This window comes from Saimiri boliviensis, chromosome 2 (assembly GCF_048565385.1).
Source record: "Saimiri boliviensis isolate mSaiBol1 chromosome 2, mSaiBol1.pri, whole genome shotgun sequence".
NCBI lineage: Eukaryota > Metazoa > Chordata > Mammalia > Primates > Cebidae > Saimiri > Saimiri boliviensis.
Genome location: NC_133450.1, coordinates 36,490,977 through 36,501,719, shown reverse-complemented (window position 1 = coordinate 36,501,719; position 10,743 = coordinate 36,490,977). Strand labels below are relative to the sequence as shown.

At 43.7% G+C, this 10,743-nt stretch overlaps 1 protein-coding gene and 1 long non-coding RNA gene across 9 annotated transcripts in view; one reads left to right on the top strand and one right to left on the bottom strand.

Moving 5' to 3' along the window:
• On the bottom strand, nt 1–8,995 carry LOC141582597 (uncharacterized). Its single transcript, XR_012515472.1, has 3 exons — nt 8,773–8,995; nt 4,206–4,282; nt 1–42 (listed from the first exon to the last, which is right to left on the bottom strand). It is a non-coding gene; the product is annotated as an uncharacterized LOC141582597 (long non-coding RNA).
• A 1,158-nt stretch (nt 8,996–10,153) lies between these two features.
• Nucleotides 10,154–10,743, top strand: part of PALS1 (protein associated with LIN7 1, MAGUK p55 family member) — a 101,459-nt gene continuing 100,869 nt past the window's right edge. For 4 of the 8 annotated variants that reach the window (XM_003924449.4, XM_003924448.4, XM_074393092.1 and 1 more), the window contains exon 1: nt 10,266–10,379. The gene's annotated coding sequence lies outside the window, so the exon portion shown is untranslated. The other 4 variants (XM_010335183.3, XM_074393099.1, XM_074393091.1 and 1 more) reach the window with 2 other exon arrangements.

Sequence of the window (10,743 nt, the reverse complement as noted above, 5' to 3'; positions counted from 1 at the left end):
CCAAGGTTTCAGGCATCCACAAGGGGTCTTGGAAGTTATCCCCTGCAGATGGAAGGTGGATGGGCTATTGTAGATGCAACAACATGTGGGTGAACCTTATAAATATGTTGGGTAATGCTATATAATTCTATTTATATGAAGATTTAGGAGACAAAACTATAAAGACAAATCAGATTAGTGGTTGCCTGGGGTTGGGGGTAACCAGGAGGATACTGACTGCAAAGTAGTTCGAGGAAACTTTTTGAGGTGATGGAAATTTTTTTTTTTTTTTTTTTTTTTAGAGACAGGGTCTTTTTCTGAAGTTTAGTAGCACTGTAACCTCATATTCCTGGGCTCAAGTGATCCTCCCACTTCAGCCTGCAAAGTAGCTTGAACTACAGGCATACACCACCATATGCAGCTAATTTTTAAAATTTTTTTGTAGAGACAGGGTCTTGCTATGTTGCCCAGACTGGTCTCAATCTCCTGGCCTCTAGTGATTTTCTCACCTCAGCCTCTCAAAGTGCAGGGATTACAGGCCTGAGCCACTAGGTCTGGCTTGATGGAAACATTCTATCTCCTGATTGCAGCAGTAGTTACATTAGAGTGTACATTTATCCAACTAAATACTTTAAGATAGGTGCCTTTTTTTGCATACAAATTATACCTCAATAAGTCGAACTCAGTGGTTCATGCCACTTTGGGAGGCCGAGGTGGATGGATCACTTGAGGTCAGAGTTGGAAACCAACCTGGCCAACATGGTGAAACCCTGTCTCTACTAAATATACAAAAAAGTTAACTGGGCATGGTGGTGGGCACCTATAATCCCAGGTAGGAAGGCTGGGGTAGAAGAATCACTTGAACCTGGGAGGCAGAGGTTGCAGTGAGTCCAGATCATGCCACTGTATTCCAGCCTGGGTGACAGAGTGAGACTGTGTCTTAAAAAAAAAAAAATTAACATGATAATGTGTGTCTATAGTACTTATCATATATTAGATTATCTGCTGGTTTTAAAAATATGTCTACTAATGCTTTATTCTCCTCCCTTCAAGGGATGGAGCCTATTTCCCTTCCTTTGGGTGAAGATGGGATTTAGCAACTTGCTTGTAGCCAATAAGGTGGCAGTGGTGATGTGTGGTTTTTGGAGATTAGGTCATAAAACAGCCCTATGGTTTCTGTTTTTGTTGCTCTCTCTCTTTCTTTTTTTTTCCTGTGAGACGGAGTTTCGCTCCTGTTGCCAGTGCTAGAGTGCAATGGTGCGATCTTGGCTCATTGCAACCTCTGCCTACCAGGTCCAAGTGATTCTCCTGCCTCAGCCTCCCAAGTAGCTGGGATTACAGGCATGCGCCACCACGCCTGGCCTGCTGCTCTCTCTTAAGCCAGCTGTCACATCCTTAGATTATTTGCCCTTGGGGAAACCAGCTGTTCCTTATGAGAAAGAACAAAGACCAACTCTTACGACAAGGAACAAAGCCAAATGACAAGGAACAGAGAGAGACCTCTAGCTAACAGACATTTGAGTGAGACTTCTAGAAGCAGATCCTTTAGTCCTAGTCATGCCTTCAGGTGACTGCAGTCCCAGCCAACACCCTGCTTGTAACCTCAGGAGACACCCTGAACCAGAGCCACCCAGCTAAGCTGCTTCTGGCTTCCTGAGCTGCAGCATGGGAGAAATCACATTTGCAGGTAATTTTGGATTACAAAATCACATTTATCTCTAATTCTACTATTAGAAAAAAGAACTTGTCCTTCTGTGTATATTTTAGATGAGAACTTCCAAATGTTTTATGAAATACTGACTAAAGTGCTGGGCACCCTTTGAAATCACTCCATTTTCTTTATTAAAGTGAATTCTCACATTTTACCAAGATCCTAAGTATATTCACAGCCTATATCCAGTCTAAACTTAAAAGGAAAAAAAAAAAACAGTGCATTTTTATGCCTGTTGCCAAATTGTTCTGAGTTCTCCAGTGCCCTGGGCTTAGATAACACGGGTTGGGAGACTTGTTAGCTCTTCTGCCTTCCTGCATTTGCTTGAAGTGTTACCCAGAGGCCAGAGGCCTGAAAGCTTTCAGTCTAAGTACTTGGTTAGTCACATCCTGACACAAGCTACACATTGTTCACATTTACTTGATTTAAAACCATTTATATTTCCAAATATGGTTTTAAAAAATTCTCCTAAAAATTATTCTGGAAAATAGAAAAAAAAAAAGAAAATAGTATCTGTTTTCTCTGAGAGCCCTAAAGGGTTCTACTGTGCTGTTCCCATGTCCCCCATTCCACCAACGCAATTTTATTCTTTTGGAAAGAGAGTCTTACTCTGTCACTCAGGCTGGGGTACAGTGATGCAATCTCAGCTTACTACAACCTCTACCTCTCAGGTTCAAGCGATTCTCCTGCCTCAGCCTCCAGAGTCACTGGAACTACAGGCGTGTACCACCACGCCTGGCTAATTTTTGTATTTTTAGTAGAGATGGAGCTTTTACCATGTTTTACCATATTGCCCAAGCTGGCCATAAATTCCTGATTTCAAGCAATCCACCCACCTTGGCCTCCCAACACATTTTTAAAAACCTGGTGAAAGATCAAATACCTATTCCAATTCTGCCATAGTCTATCACATGAGAAGGTAGGGCTTTTCCATGAGAAACAAATTTGCAGTCTCAGATCTCTGCTGCTACTGACAGTTTTTACAAGTTGCTAGTTAGCATTACTTCCTATGTCTGAACTGTAATTTCCATCTGAAACTCCCTTCCTCTGGCTGACGTCCCACAGTCTGTCTCAGACAGGTGGGAAGAAGGCTAGAGCAATAATCCGAGCAAAAGATGATGATGGTTTAGAGTAGGATGTTAGCAATGAGGATGGGGAGAAGTGAAGATAGATAAACAGGATTTCCTGATGGGTTGAAAGTACCATGTGAAAGAACACCTGAATAACTGGAAACTGGGTTAAAATCAATAGTTCTGCCATGTAAAATGTACAATACTCAGAAATTTAAATGAAGATTTCAGCTGATAGTTAAATGCAGGATTCTGGAATTTAGGGCAGAAGTTCAGTCTAAAGATAAATTTGGAATGAACAGTATATAGATGGAATTTGAAGCCGTGAGACCAGATGAAAGAACGTAGGGAGTAACAAAGAACACATGATAAAAATAAAGACAAAAAGTTAATTCATACTGTGTCCAGCACTGTTCTAAGCACTTTCATATATAAATTCACTTTGTCTTCACAAGCACTGTAGGAGGTAGCTGCTTTTATTATACTCATTTTATGAATAAGGAAGTAAATTTCAGAGAAATTAAGTGGCATTCTTCTAATCAGACAGCTAGCAAGTAATAGAGCTAGATTTAAACCCAGGCAGAGAGAGAAGTAAAATATTCCATTTTAGAGCTCTGGGACACTCCAAATGTTAGCATACAAGGAGATAAATAAGAACTAGCAAAGGATTCTAAGGAGGAAGTTCCAGTGAGATGGGAGGGGAAATAAGAATGGTGTTTCAGGAGCCCAGAGAAGCAAATGGAGAAAATTATCAGCTCCATCAGATACTGCAGACCGGTCACATAAGATGAGTGAAAACTGACTTTTGCATTTAACAAAGTGGCTGAAATCAGTGACTACATGTCAAGTGGAATGAGTTCAAGAGATAATAGGAGAAGAGGCATTAGCGTTCCACTCTTTAAAGTTCAGGCAGATGTAGTGGCTCATGCCGGTAATCTCAGCACTTTGGGAGGCCAAGACAGGTGGATCATCTGAGGTCAGGAGTTTGAGACCACCCTGGCCAACATGGTGAAATCCCACCTCTACTAAAATACAAAAAATTTGCTGAGTGTGGTGGCATACACCTGTAATCCTAGCTACTCAGGAGGCTGAGACAGGAGAATTGCTTGAACCCAGGAGGCAGAGTTTGCAGTGAGCTGAGATCACGTTACTGCATTTCAGCCTGGGCGACAAGAGTAAAACTCCATCTCAAAAAAAAAAAAAAAAAAATAGTTCAGGCCAGATACCACCTAGATCCAGTGACAGGTATTTACATGTAAATATTAATTAAAGTAGCACTGAAATTTTTCACACAAAACAGAAGTGTGATTGGAAGCTTGGTGGGGAAAAAATACAGGTAATTTTATATCCCTTTTCAAGGAGAACAAACTTCATTTCCTCTTTCTTGACATTTGGTCTTGATCTTTACTTCATTAGAAAATTTTCCAAGTCTTAAATTTACCTACCTCCTCTCTTGGAAATAAAATTTCTTATGAACTCTGTTTTATTTCTTGACACATCTCCAGACTGGCACAGGACCACCCTAATGGGTACAAATAAAAGAGTGATAAATGACTGACATTCTAAATATTGAATATCTTACCCTGAGGCTTTTGTTGACTCTTGTTTCCGTATTAAGCTTATGCTTCTTTTCTATGTTTATTTCACTCAGTCATTCACGTTTAGAAAAAGTTTTATGTGTATCTTTTTAAAATTTTTAAATTAAATTGATAAAAATAGGTATATTTATGACATAAACATAGTATTTTAAAATAAATATTTTACACTGTGGAATGGCTAAATCAAGCTAATTAACATGACCTCCCATACCATTTGTTTTGTGGTAAGAACATTTAAAATCTAGTCTCTTAAGTATACTAAAGTATACTATACATTGTTATCAATGATAAAATCACCATGTTGCACAAATAGATCTCTTGAACTTATTCCTCCTAACTGAAATTTTGTATCCTTTGACCAACATCTCCCGACTCCTCCCTGCAACTCATGCCTAGATTTTTAAAGCCATGTATAAGATCTTGATTTTCCTATTATTATGAGTACTTTCAGAGCAGTTTATTCACTCTTCCCACCCTTTACTACATAGTAAAGCTTGTCCTGGTATAAGACCTTTTCTTTCTTTGAGTCTAGAGCACTTACTTTAATTCACCATGCTGTTCCTTGTATTTTATTTCTTATCGTGTCCTTTTTCCTACTGTTCCTCCAGGATAAGGACTGTCACACAAATTTCAGTGCCTACAGTATAATGTTCAGCCCATTAAATAAGTAATCATTTGTTAAAGTCAATTAAGTTGAATAATACTGACGTGTACTGAATTACACTGATGCAGATAGTGGGACCTTCCATTCCATAACAACTGTATAATGTTCTTAGCTTAGGGATATACTATATTTAGCTAGATTTATGGAAGTTTAAATTCTGTTATAAAACATCAAAATAAAAATGATAACAAACCCAATTAAATTAGAAAAGTTCATGGTCTGTTGGTTTGCTTTTTAAAATTTTTTTATTTTAGATATTTGGCCAGGTATGGTGGCTCATGCTGGTAATCCTAACACTTTGGGAGGCCGAGGCGGGTGAAATCATTTGAGGTCAGGGGTTTGAGACTAGTCTGGTCAAGATGGTAGTCTCGAACATGGCCCGTCTCTACTAAAAATTCAAAAAATATTAGCCAGGTGTGGTGGCAGGTGCCTGTAATCCCAGCTACTGAGATGCTGAGGCAGGAGAATCACTTGAACCTGGGAGGCAGAGGTTGCAGTGAGCACCACTGCACTCCAGCCTGGGCGACTGAGCGAGACTCTGTCTCAAAAAAAAAAAAAAAAAGATATTTATTTACTAGTACTGGTATTAGTAGGTGATTTTTGTTTCACAACTTCTCTTTTATCTGAGTCAGTGAGTATTTTGCTTTTATTATACATTTCTCTGATCATCTGGTTCATACAGTTATAAGTGATTAGGCTAATAATTCATCTATGAAAATTCTAATTCTTTTTTTTTTAAGATGGGGTTTCACCATGATGGCCAGGCTGGTCTTGAACTCCTGACCTCAGGTGATCCAGCCACCTCGGCCTCCCAAAGTGCTAGGATTACAGGTGTGAGCCACCATGCCTGGCCGAAAATTCTAAGTGCTAATTCACTTATGCACTAGTGAAAGCCAGGTTATAAAAACTATACTAGTGAATACCTGGGTTTCACTAGTACAAAGAGGAGATATAATAGCCTTAGTTAAGGCTAGATTTCATATATAATAGGGAATAATGAATATTGAAAACCAAAATTTCAGATCTTTTTACAAGTCGCTGAAGTGCAACATGAATATATTTCCCTCCAAACTTTTTTTTTTTTTTTTTTTTTAATTTTTAGAGAAGGGGGTTTTGCTGTGTTTCCCAGGTTGGACTTGAACTCCTGGGCTCAAAAGATCCTCCCAGTTTAGCCCCCTTATTAGCTGGGCCTATAGACACATATCGCCATGCCTGGCTTCCCAAAACTTTTAATGAAATAAAATAGCATGGCATCTTATTACATAAACATGTAATCAGGGATATTGATAAACAATGGGTTAAGCAGATGACAAGATGAAGAAGAAGGGAGGGTATTTACTATGGTAACTATCTACCTTACACCTGGTTTTACAGTTAGGCTTTCACTACTCACCCATAATATTTAGTTACAAATTTGTTAGAGTGACTCAGCAGGTGAACTGCCTCCTGACAAGGATGAACAGCCCTTCCGACAGGGGGTTTAAACCACAGATTACTCATTTCATTCTATTTTGGGATGAATATTATCTTCTCTTAACCTCCTCTCCTATCTATGTTAGACTCTATATGCAGAGGATACCAGAATCCTAAAACTAGGGGGAAAAAGTAGTTAACTCCTTTATATTACAGATCAGAAAATTTAGACCCAGGAAGTTTGTCACACATCTAAATCACAGAACTAGTTAGCAGCAAAGCTAAAATTCAAATCTACTCACCATGGCGCCAATTTCTATACCATTCCCTCTTTCAGCTACTCTTCACTTTTTACATATATGCCAGTAATTTGTATGACTTGGAGATTCTTGGATTGACTCAATTGACCAGAAAAATAGATTTTTTTTCTTTCTTTTTTTTTTTTTTTTTTTGAGACACGGTCTTCCTCTGTTATCCAGCCTGGAGAGCAGTGGCATAATCACAGCTCACTAGACCTCCTGGGCTCAAGGGATCCTCCTATTTCAGCCTCCCAAGAAGCTAGTACTACAAGTGTGCACCACCACACCCAGCAAATTTCCAAATTTTTTTTGTAGAGTTGGGTTCTCCCTATGTTGCCCAGGCTGGTTTCAATTCTTGGGCTCAAGCAATCCTACAGCCTTGGCCTCCCAAAGTGTTGGGATCACAGGCATGAGTCACTGCACCTGACCCACTAGAGAATAGATTTGTTATTTGCTGTAGGATCTGCCTTCTTTTAAAATGAAAATATCTGTAGGAGGTAAAATAATAACTTTTTTTTTGAGACAGGGTCTCACTCTATTGCCCAGGCTGGAGTGCAGTGGTGTGATCTCAGCTCACTGCAGCTTCGACACCCTAGGCTTAGATGATCCTCCTGCCTAAGCCTCCCAAGTAGTGGGACTACAGGAACACACCATCATGCCCAGCTAATTTTGTATCTTTTGTAGAGATGGCTTTTTGCCATGTTGCAAAGGCTGGTCTTGAACTCCTGTGCTCAAGGGATCCACACACCTTGGCCTCCCAAAATGCTGGGATTACAGGTGTAAGCCACCATGCCAGACCATAACTAACATTTTTATAGCACATCTTTTCCTGAAAAAATGCCCTTCTGAATTGCCATAGCCCTTTATAAAGGAATTTTCACATATTTTCAGTAGCTGCTCTGTTATCTCACACTCATATTAATAATCATTTTATTAGGGTAGGGTCCTATAACAGGAATCTAGGCCAGGTGCGGTGGCTCAAGCCTGTAATCCCAGCACTTTGGGAGGCCGAGGCGGGTGGATCACGAGGTCAAGAGATCGAGACCATCCTGGTCAACATGGTGAAACCCCGTCTCTACTAAAAATACAAAAAACTAGCTGGGCATGGTGGCGCGTGCCTGTAATCCCAGCTACTTAGGAGGCTGAGGCAGGAGAATTGCCTGAGCCCAGGAGGCGGAGGTTGCGGTGAGCCGAGATCACGCCATTGCACTCCAGCCTGGGTAACAAGAGCGAAACTCCATCTCAAAAAAAAAAAAAAAAAACAGGAATCTAAGCAGCTGAAGAATCAAGGCTAGTTACTTGGAGTGTTCATTTGGGTGGAGGCTTTGTGTGTGTGTGTTTTCTTGTTGCTTTGCAAAACCGCCTGGGGCTAAGAGACTGGAAGTTAGATAAAGATATACTATCTTTCCAAAGAGGTCCTTTCTTTGAACAGCTAGATCTGCAGTCCTTACCTTGGAGGTGATTTTGCCCATCTCTCCCCATGACCTTCAGTAATGACATTTTTGATTGTCACATTGGGGAGGGTGGTGCTACTGGCACCTAGTACGTAGAGGCTGGGGATGCTCCTAAACATCCTATGATGCACAGGACAGTCCCCACAAGAATTATCCAGCCCAAATGTCAATAGTGCCAAAAATGGGAAATTATAAGCTAGAGAAAGAAGAATTTACTGAAGGAAGCTTCGTGAATTATTATTTATGTTATATATTTAAGAACTTAAGAGGCTGGGCATGGTGGCTCATGCCTGTAATCCTAGCACTTTGGGAGGCTGAAAAGGGTGGATCACCTGAGATCAGGAGTTACAAGACTGGCTTGTCCAATGTGGTGAAACCCTGTCTCTACTAACAATACAAAAACTAGCTGAGTGTGGTGGTGGGCACTTGTAATCCAAGTTATTCGGGAGGCTGAGGCAGGAGAATCACTTGAACCCAGGAGTCAGACGTTGCAGTGAGCCTGGGTGACAAAAGTAAAACTCCATCTCAAACAAAAACAAACAAACAAAAGAACTTAGAAAACAAAGTAAGTCATACACACTAACCGTTTTTTTCTTTTGGGGTATGGCTAATGGTTTCTAGGAATCCTGGAGATAGACTTTATCTGGATTTCAGTTGGGCATTTCACCAGTTCTCACGGCATCTTTGTGGAGGAATACGGGCCAAGAAGACATTTTGGTTGTGCCGTCCATCTGTACTCAAAGCCTACTGAGAAATTTTTGAAGGCAGGAGCATTAAGGTCTTTAGAGGCATGTAGCAGAGTTCTGTCCTCGGCCCTTTCTTACTAAACACTTGGACAGAATGCTGATCAGATTTGAGAAGGATAACAAATCTGGGAAGGGTAGGCGTCCCGAAGATCTTCACCACCAGGAGCAATGGTTTGCTTCGTTCAGGGCATCACTGTGTCCCTAAGGAGGGACACTAACAACCTACAGGCTGTCCAGAAGAGCCTAATGGGGAAGAATGTGAAATAACTTGAAAGTCAGGATCTGGGGAGATTGCAAGGTGGAAAAACACGGTGGGGCAAAATGAGGAAAATCGTGAGAAAGAGCATATCCGCAGGCTTTGAGGGAGGGCTGTGCCCCTGGGCTGGAGTCAGAGGCAGACTTTGGCCTCATAGAAGGAGAGGTCCATTAACAAACCTTGCAAGTGTTCAAAGGCGGGATGGGGTTCCTAGGAAGGGACTATCAAGGCAGAGACCAACCGAGGGCTTTATTGCAAGTGTCAAGACACATCTGCTGGTATTTCTCCTTAGAACGTCCTCCAATCTGTTCTGACTTCCTCCTGAACCCGCCTGAGTCCTGCCCGTTTCAAGGGGGGCACATTCGGGTCCCGAGGGCGCCAGCCGTGCCCCGGGCATGGGCTGGCCTGCGAAACTCTCTGTCTCTTCAGCAGACCTCTGGGAGATAGCTCCAGCCCTTGCCATCCTTGCTTTCTGGTTTTCAGAAGTCAGTGCAGCTGCTGGCTTTCCGGAGTCTTCTGCGGGACACTGCACACAACCAGGTGTTTACGTCATTTTTTTTTTTTTTTTTTTTTTAACAAATGTTAGATTGTGTGACTAACATGACAGGACACGAGGAATACCTTCAAGAGGAATCGTATTTTCTTCAGAAACCGTCATCCAGAGGCAGAAGAGCCAAGGGCTGTACAGCTCCAGGGAAGCTTCAGCGTCTCCGCACCACAGAGTCCGCCCGCCAAACCCCGAAGCTGCTCCACAGGGCCAGCCAGCCCCGAGCAGTTCGCGTTTTAGACTTGGAGGCGCGCGAGTGCGCGCACCCGGCGGGAGCTGAGGAGACGACCAATGAACGGGCGCTCTCTCCGCACGGGCTAGGGATTGGGCGAGCCGCTACAGCCTCTCACGGGCGGGGTGGGACTGGGACCCGCGTGCCCGCTGAGCCAGAGTCCCGGGGGCGCGTGCGCGGTCTCGCGGCGGCCGCAGGGGCCGGTCTCGCGCGGTCTAGAGGTGGAGTTGCTGGCGGCTGCGGCGGCGACGGCGGAGGCTGGCTGTGGGGTGGGGACTAAGGATTCTGAGGTGAGGAGTCGGGAGTTTCTGGATTCTTTATCCGGTATTTTAAGGGCCGCCGGAGGGCTGTCGCTTCTGCAGTGCTTAAGAGCGTCCGGGGCGGGAGGCTCGCGGAGCCGGGGCGCGGAGGTAAGAGGCGGATTGGCGGCGGCTGGGCTGTGGCGATCTTAATCAACAGGTCTCCGGGAGCGCGGCGGGGGAGGGGCTGCCGGGCTCCCCCTCCCCCACACGTCGCGCAAACTCCGGCGGGCTGGGGACCCCCGGCCGCCAGGCTGGCTTCTTCAGGCGCGGGAGCCGCGGCCGTGGAGGCTGTGAACCCACCCTTTGTCCCTCGGAGCAACGCTGCCTGCGCGGTGCCCGCTTCTCCTTGGCCGAGCATGCACCTCGGCGCGGGCCACAGCCGGCCCGGCCGGAGGTGCGGGGCGCGCGGCGGGCAGTGGTCTTCCCTCCCTGCGCCCCCGCCCCGAGGTCGCTACAGGCGGGACTCTCCCGG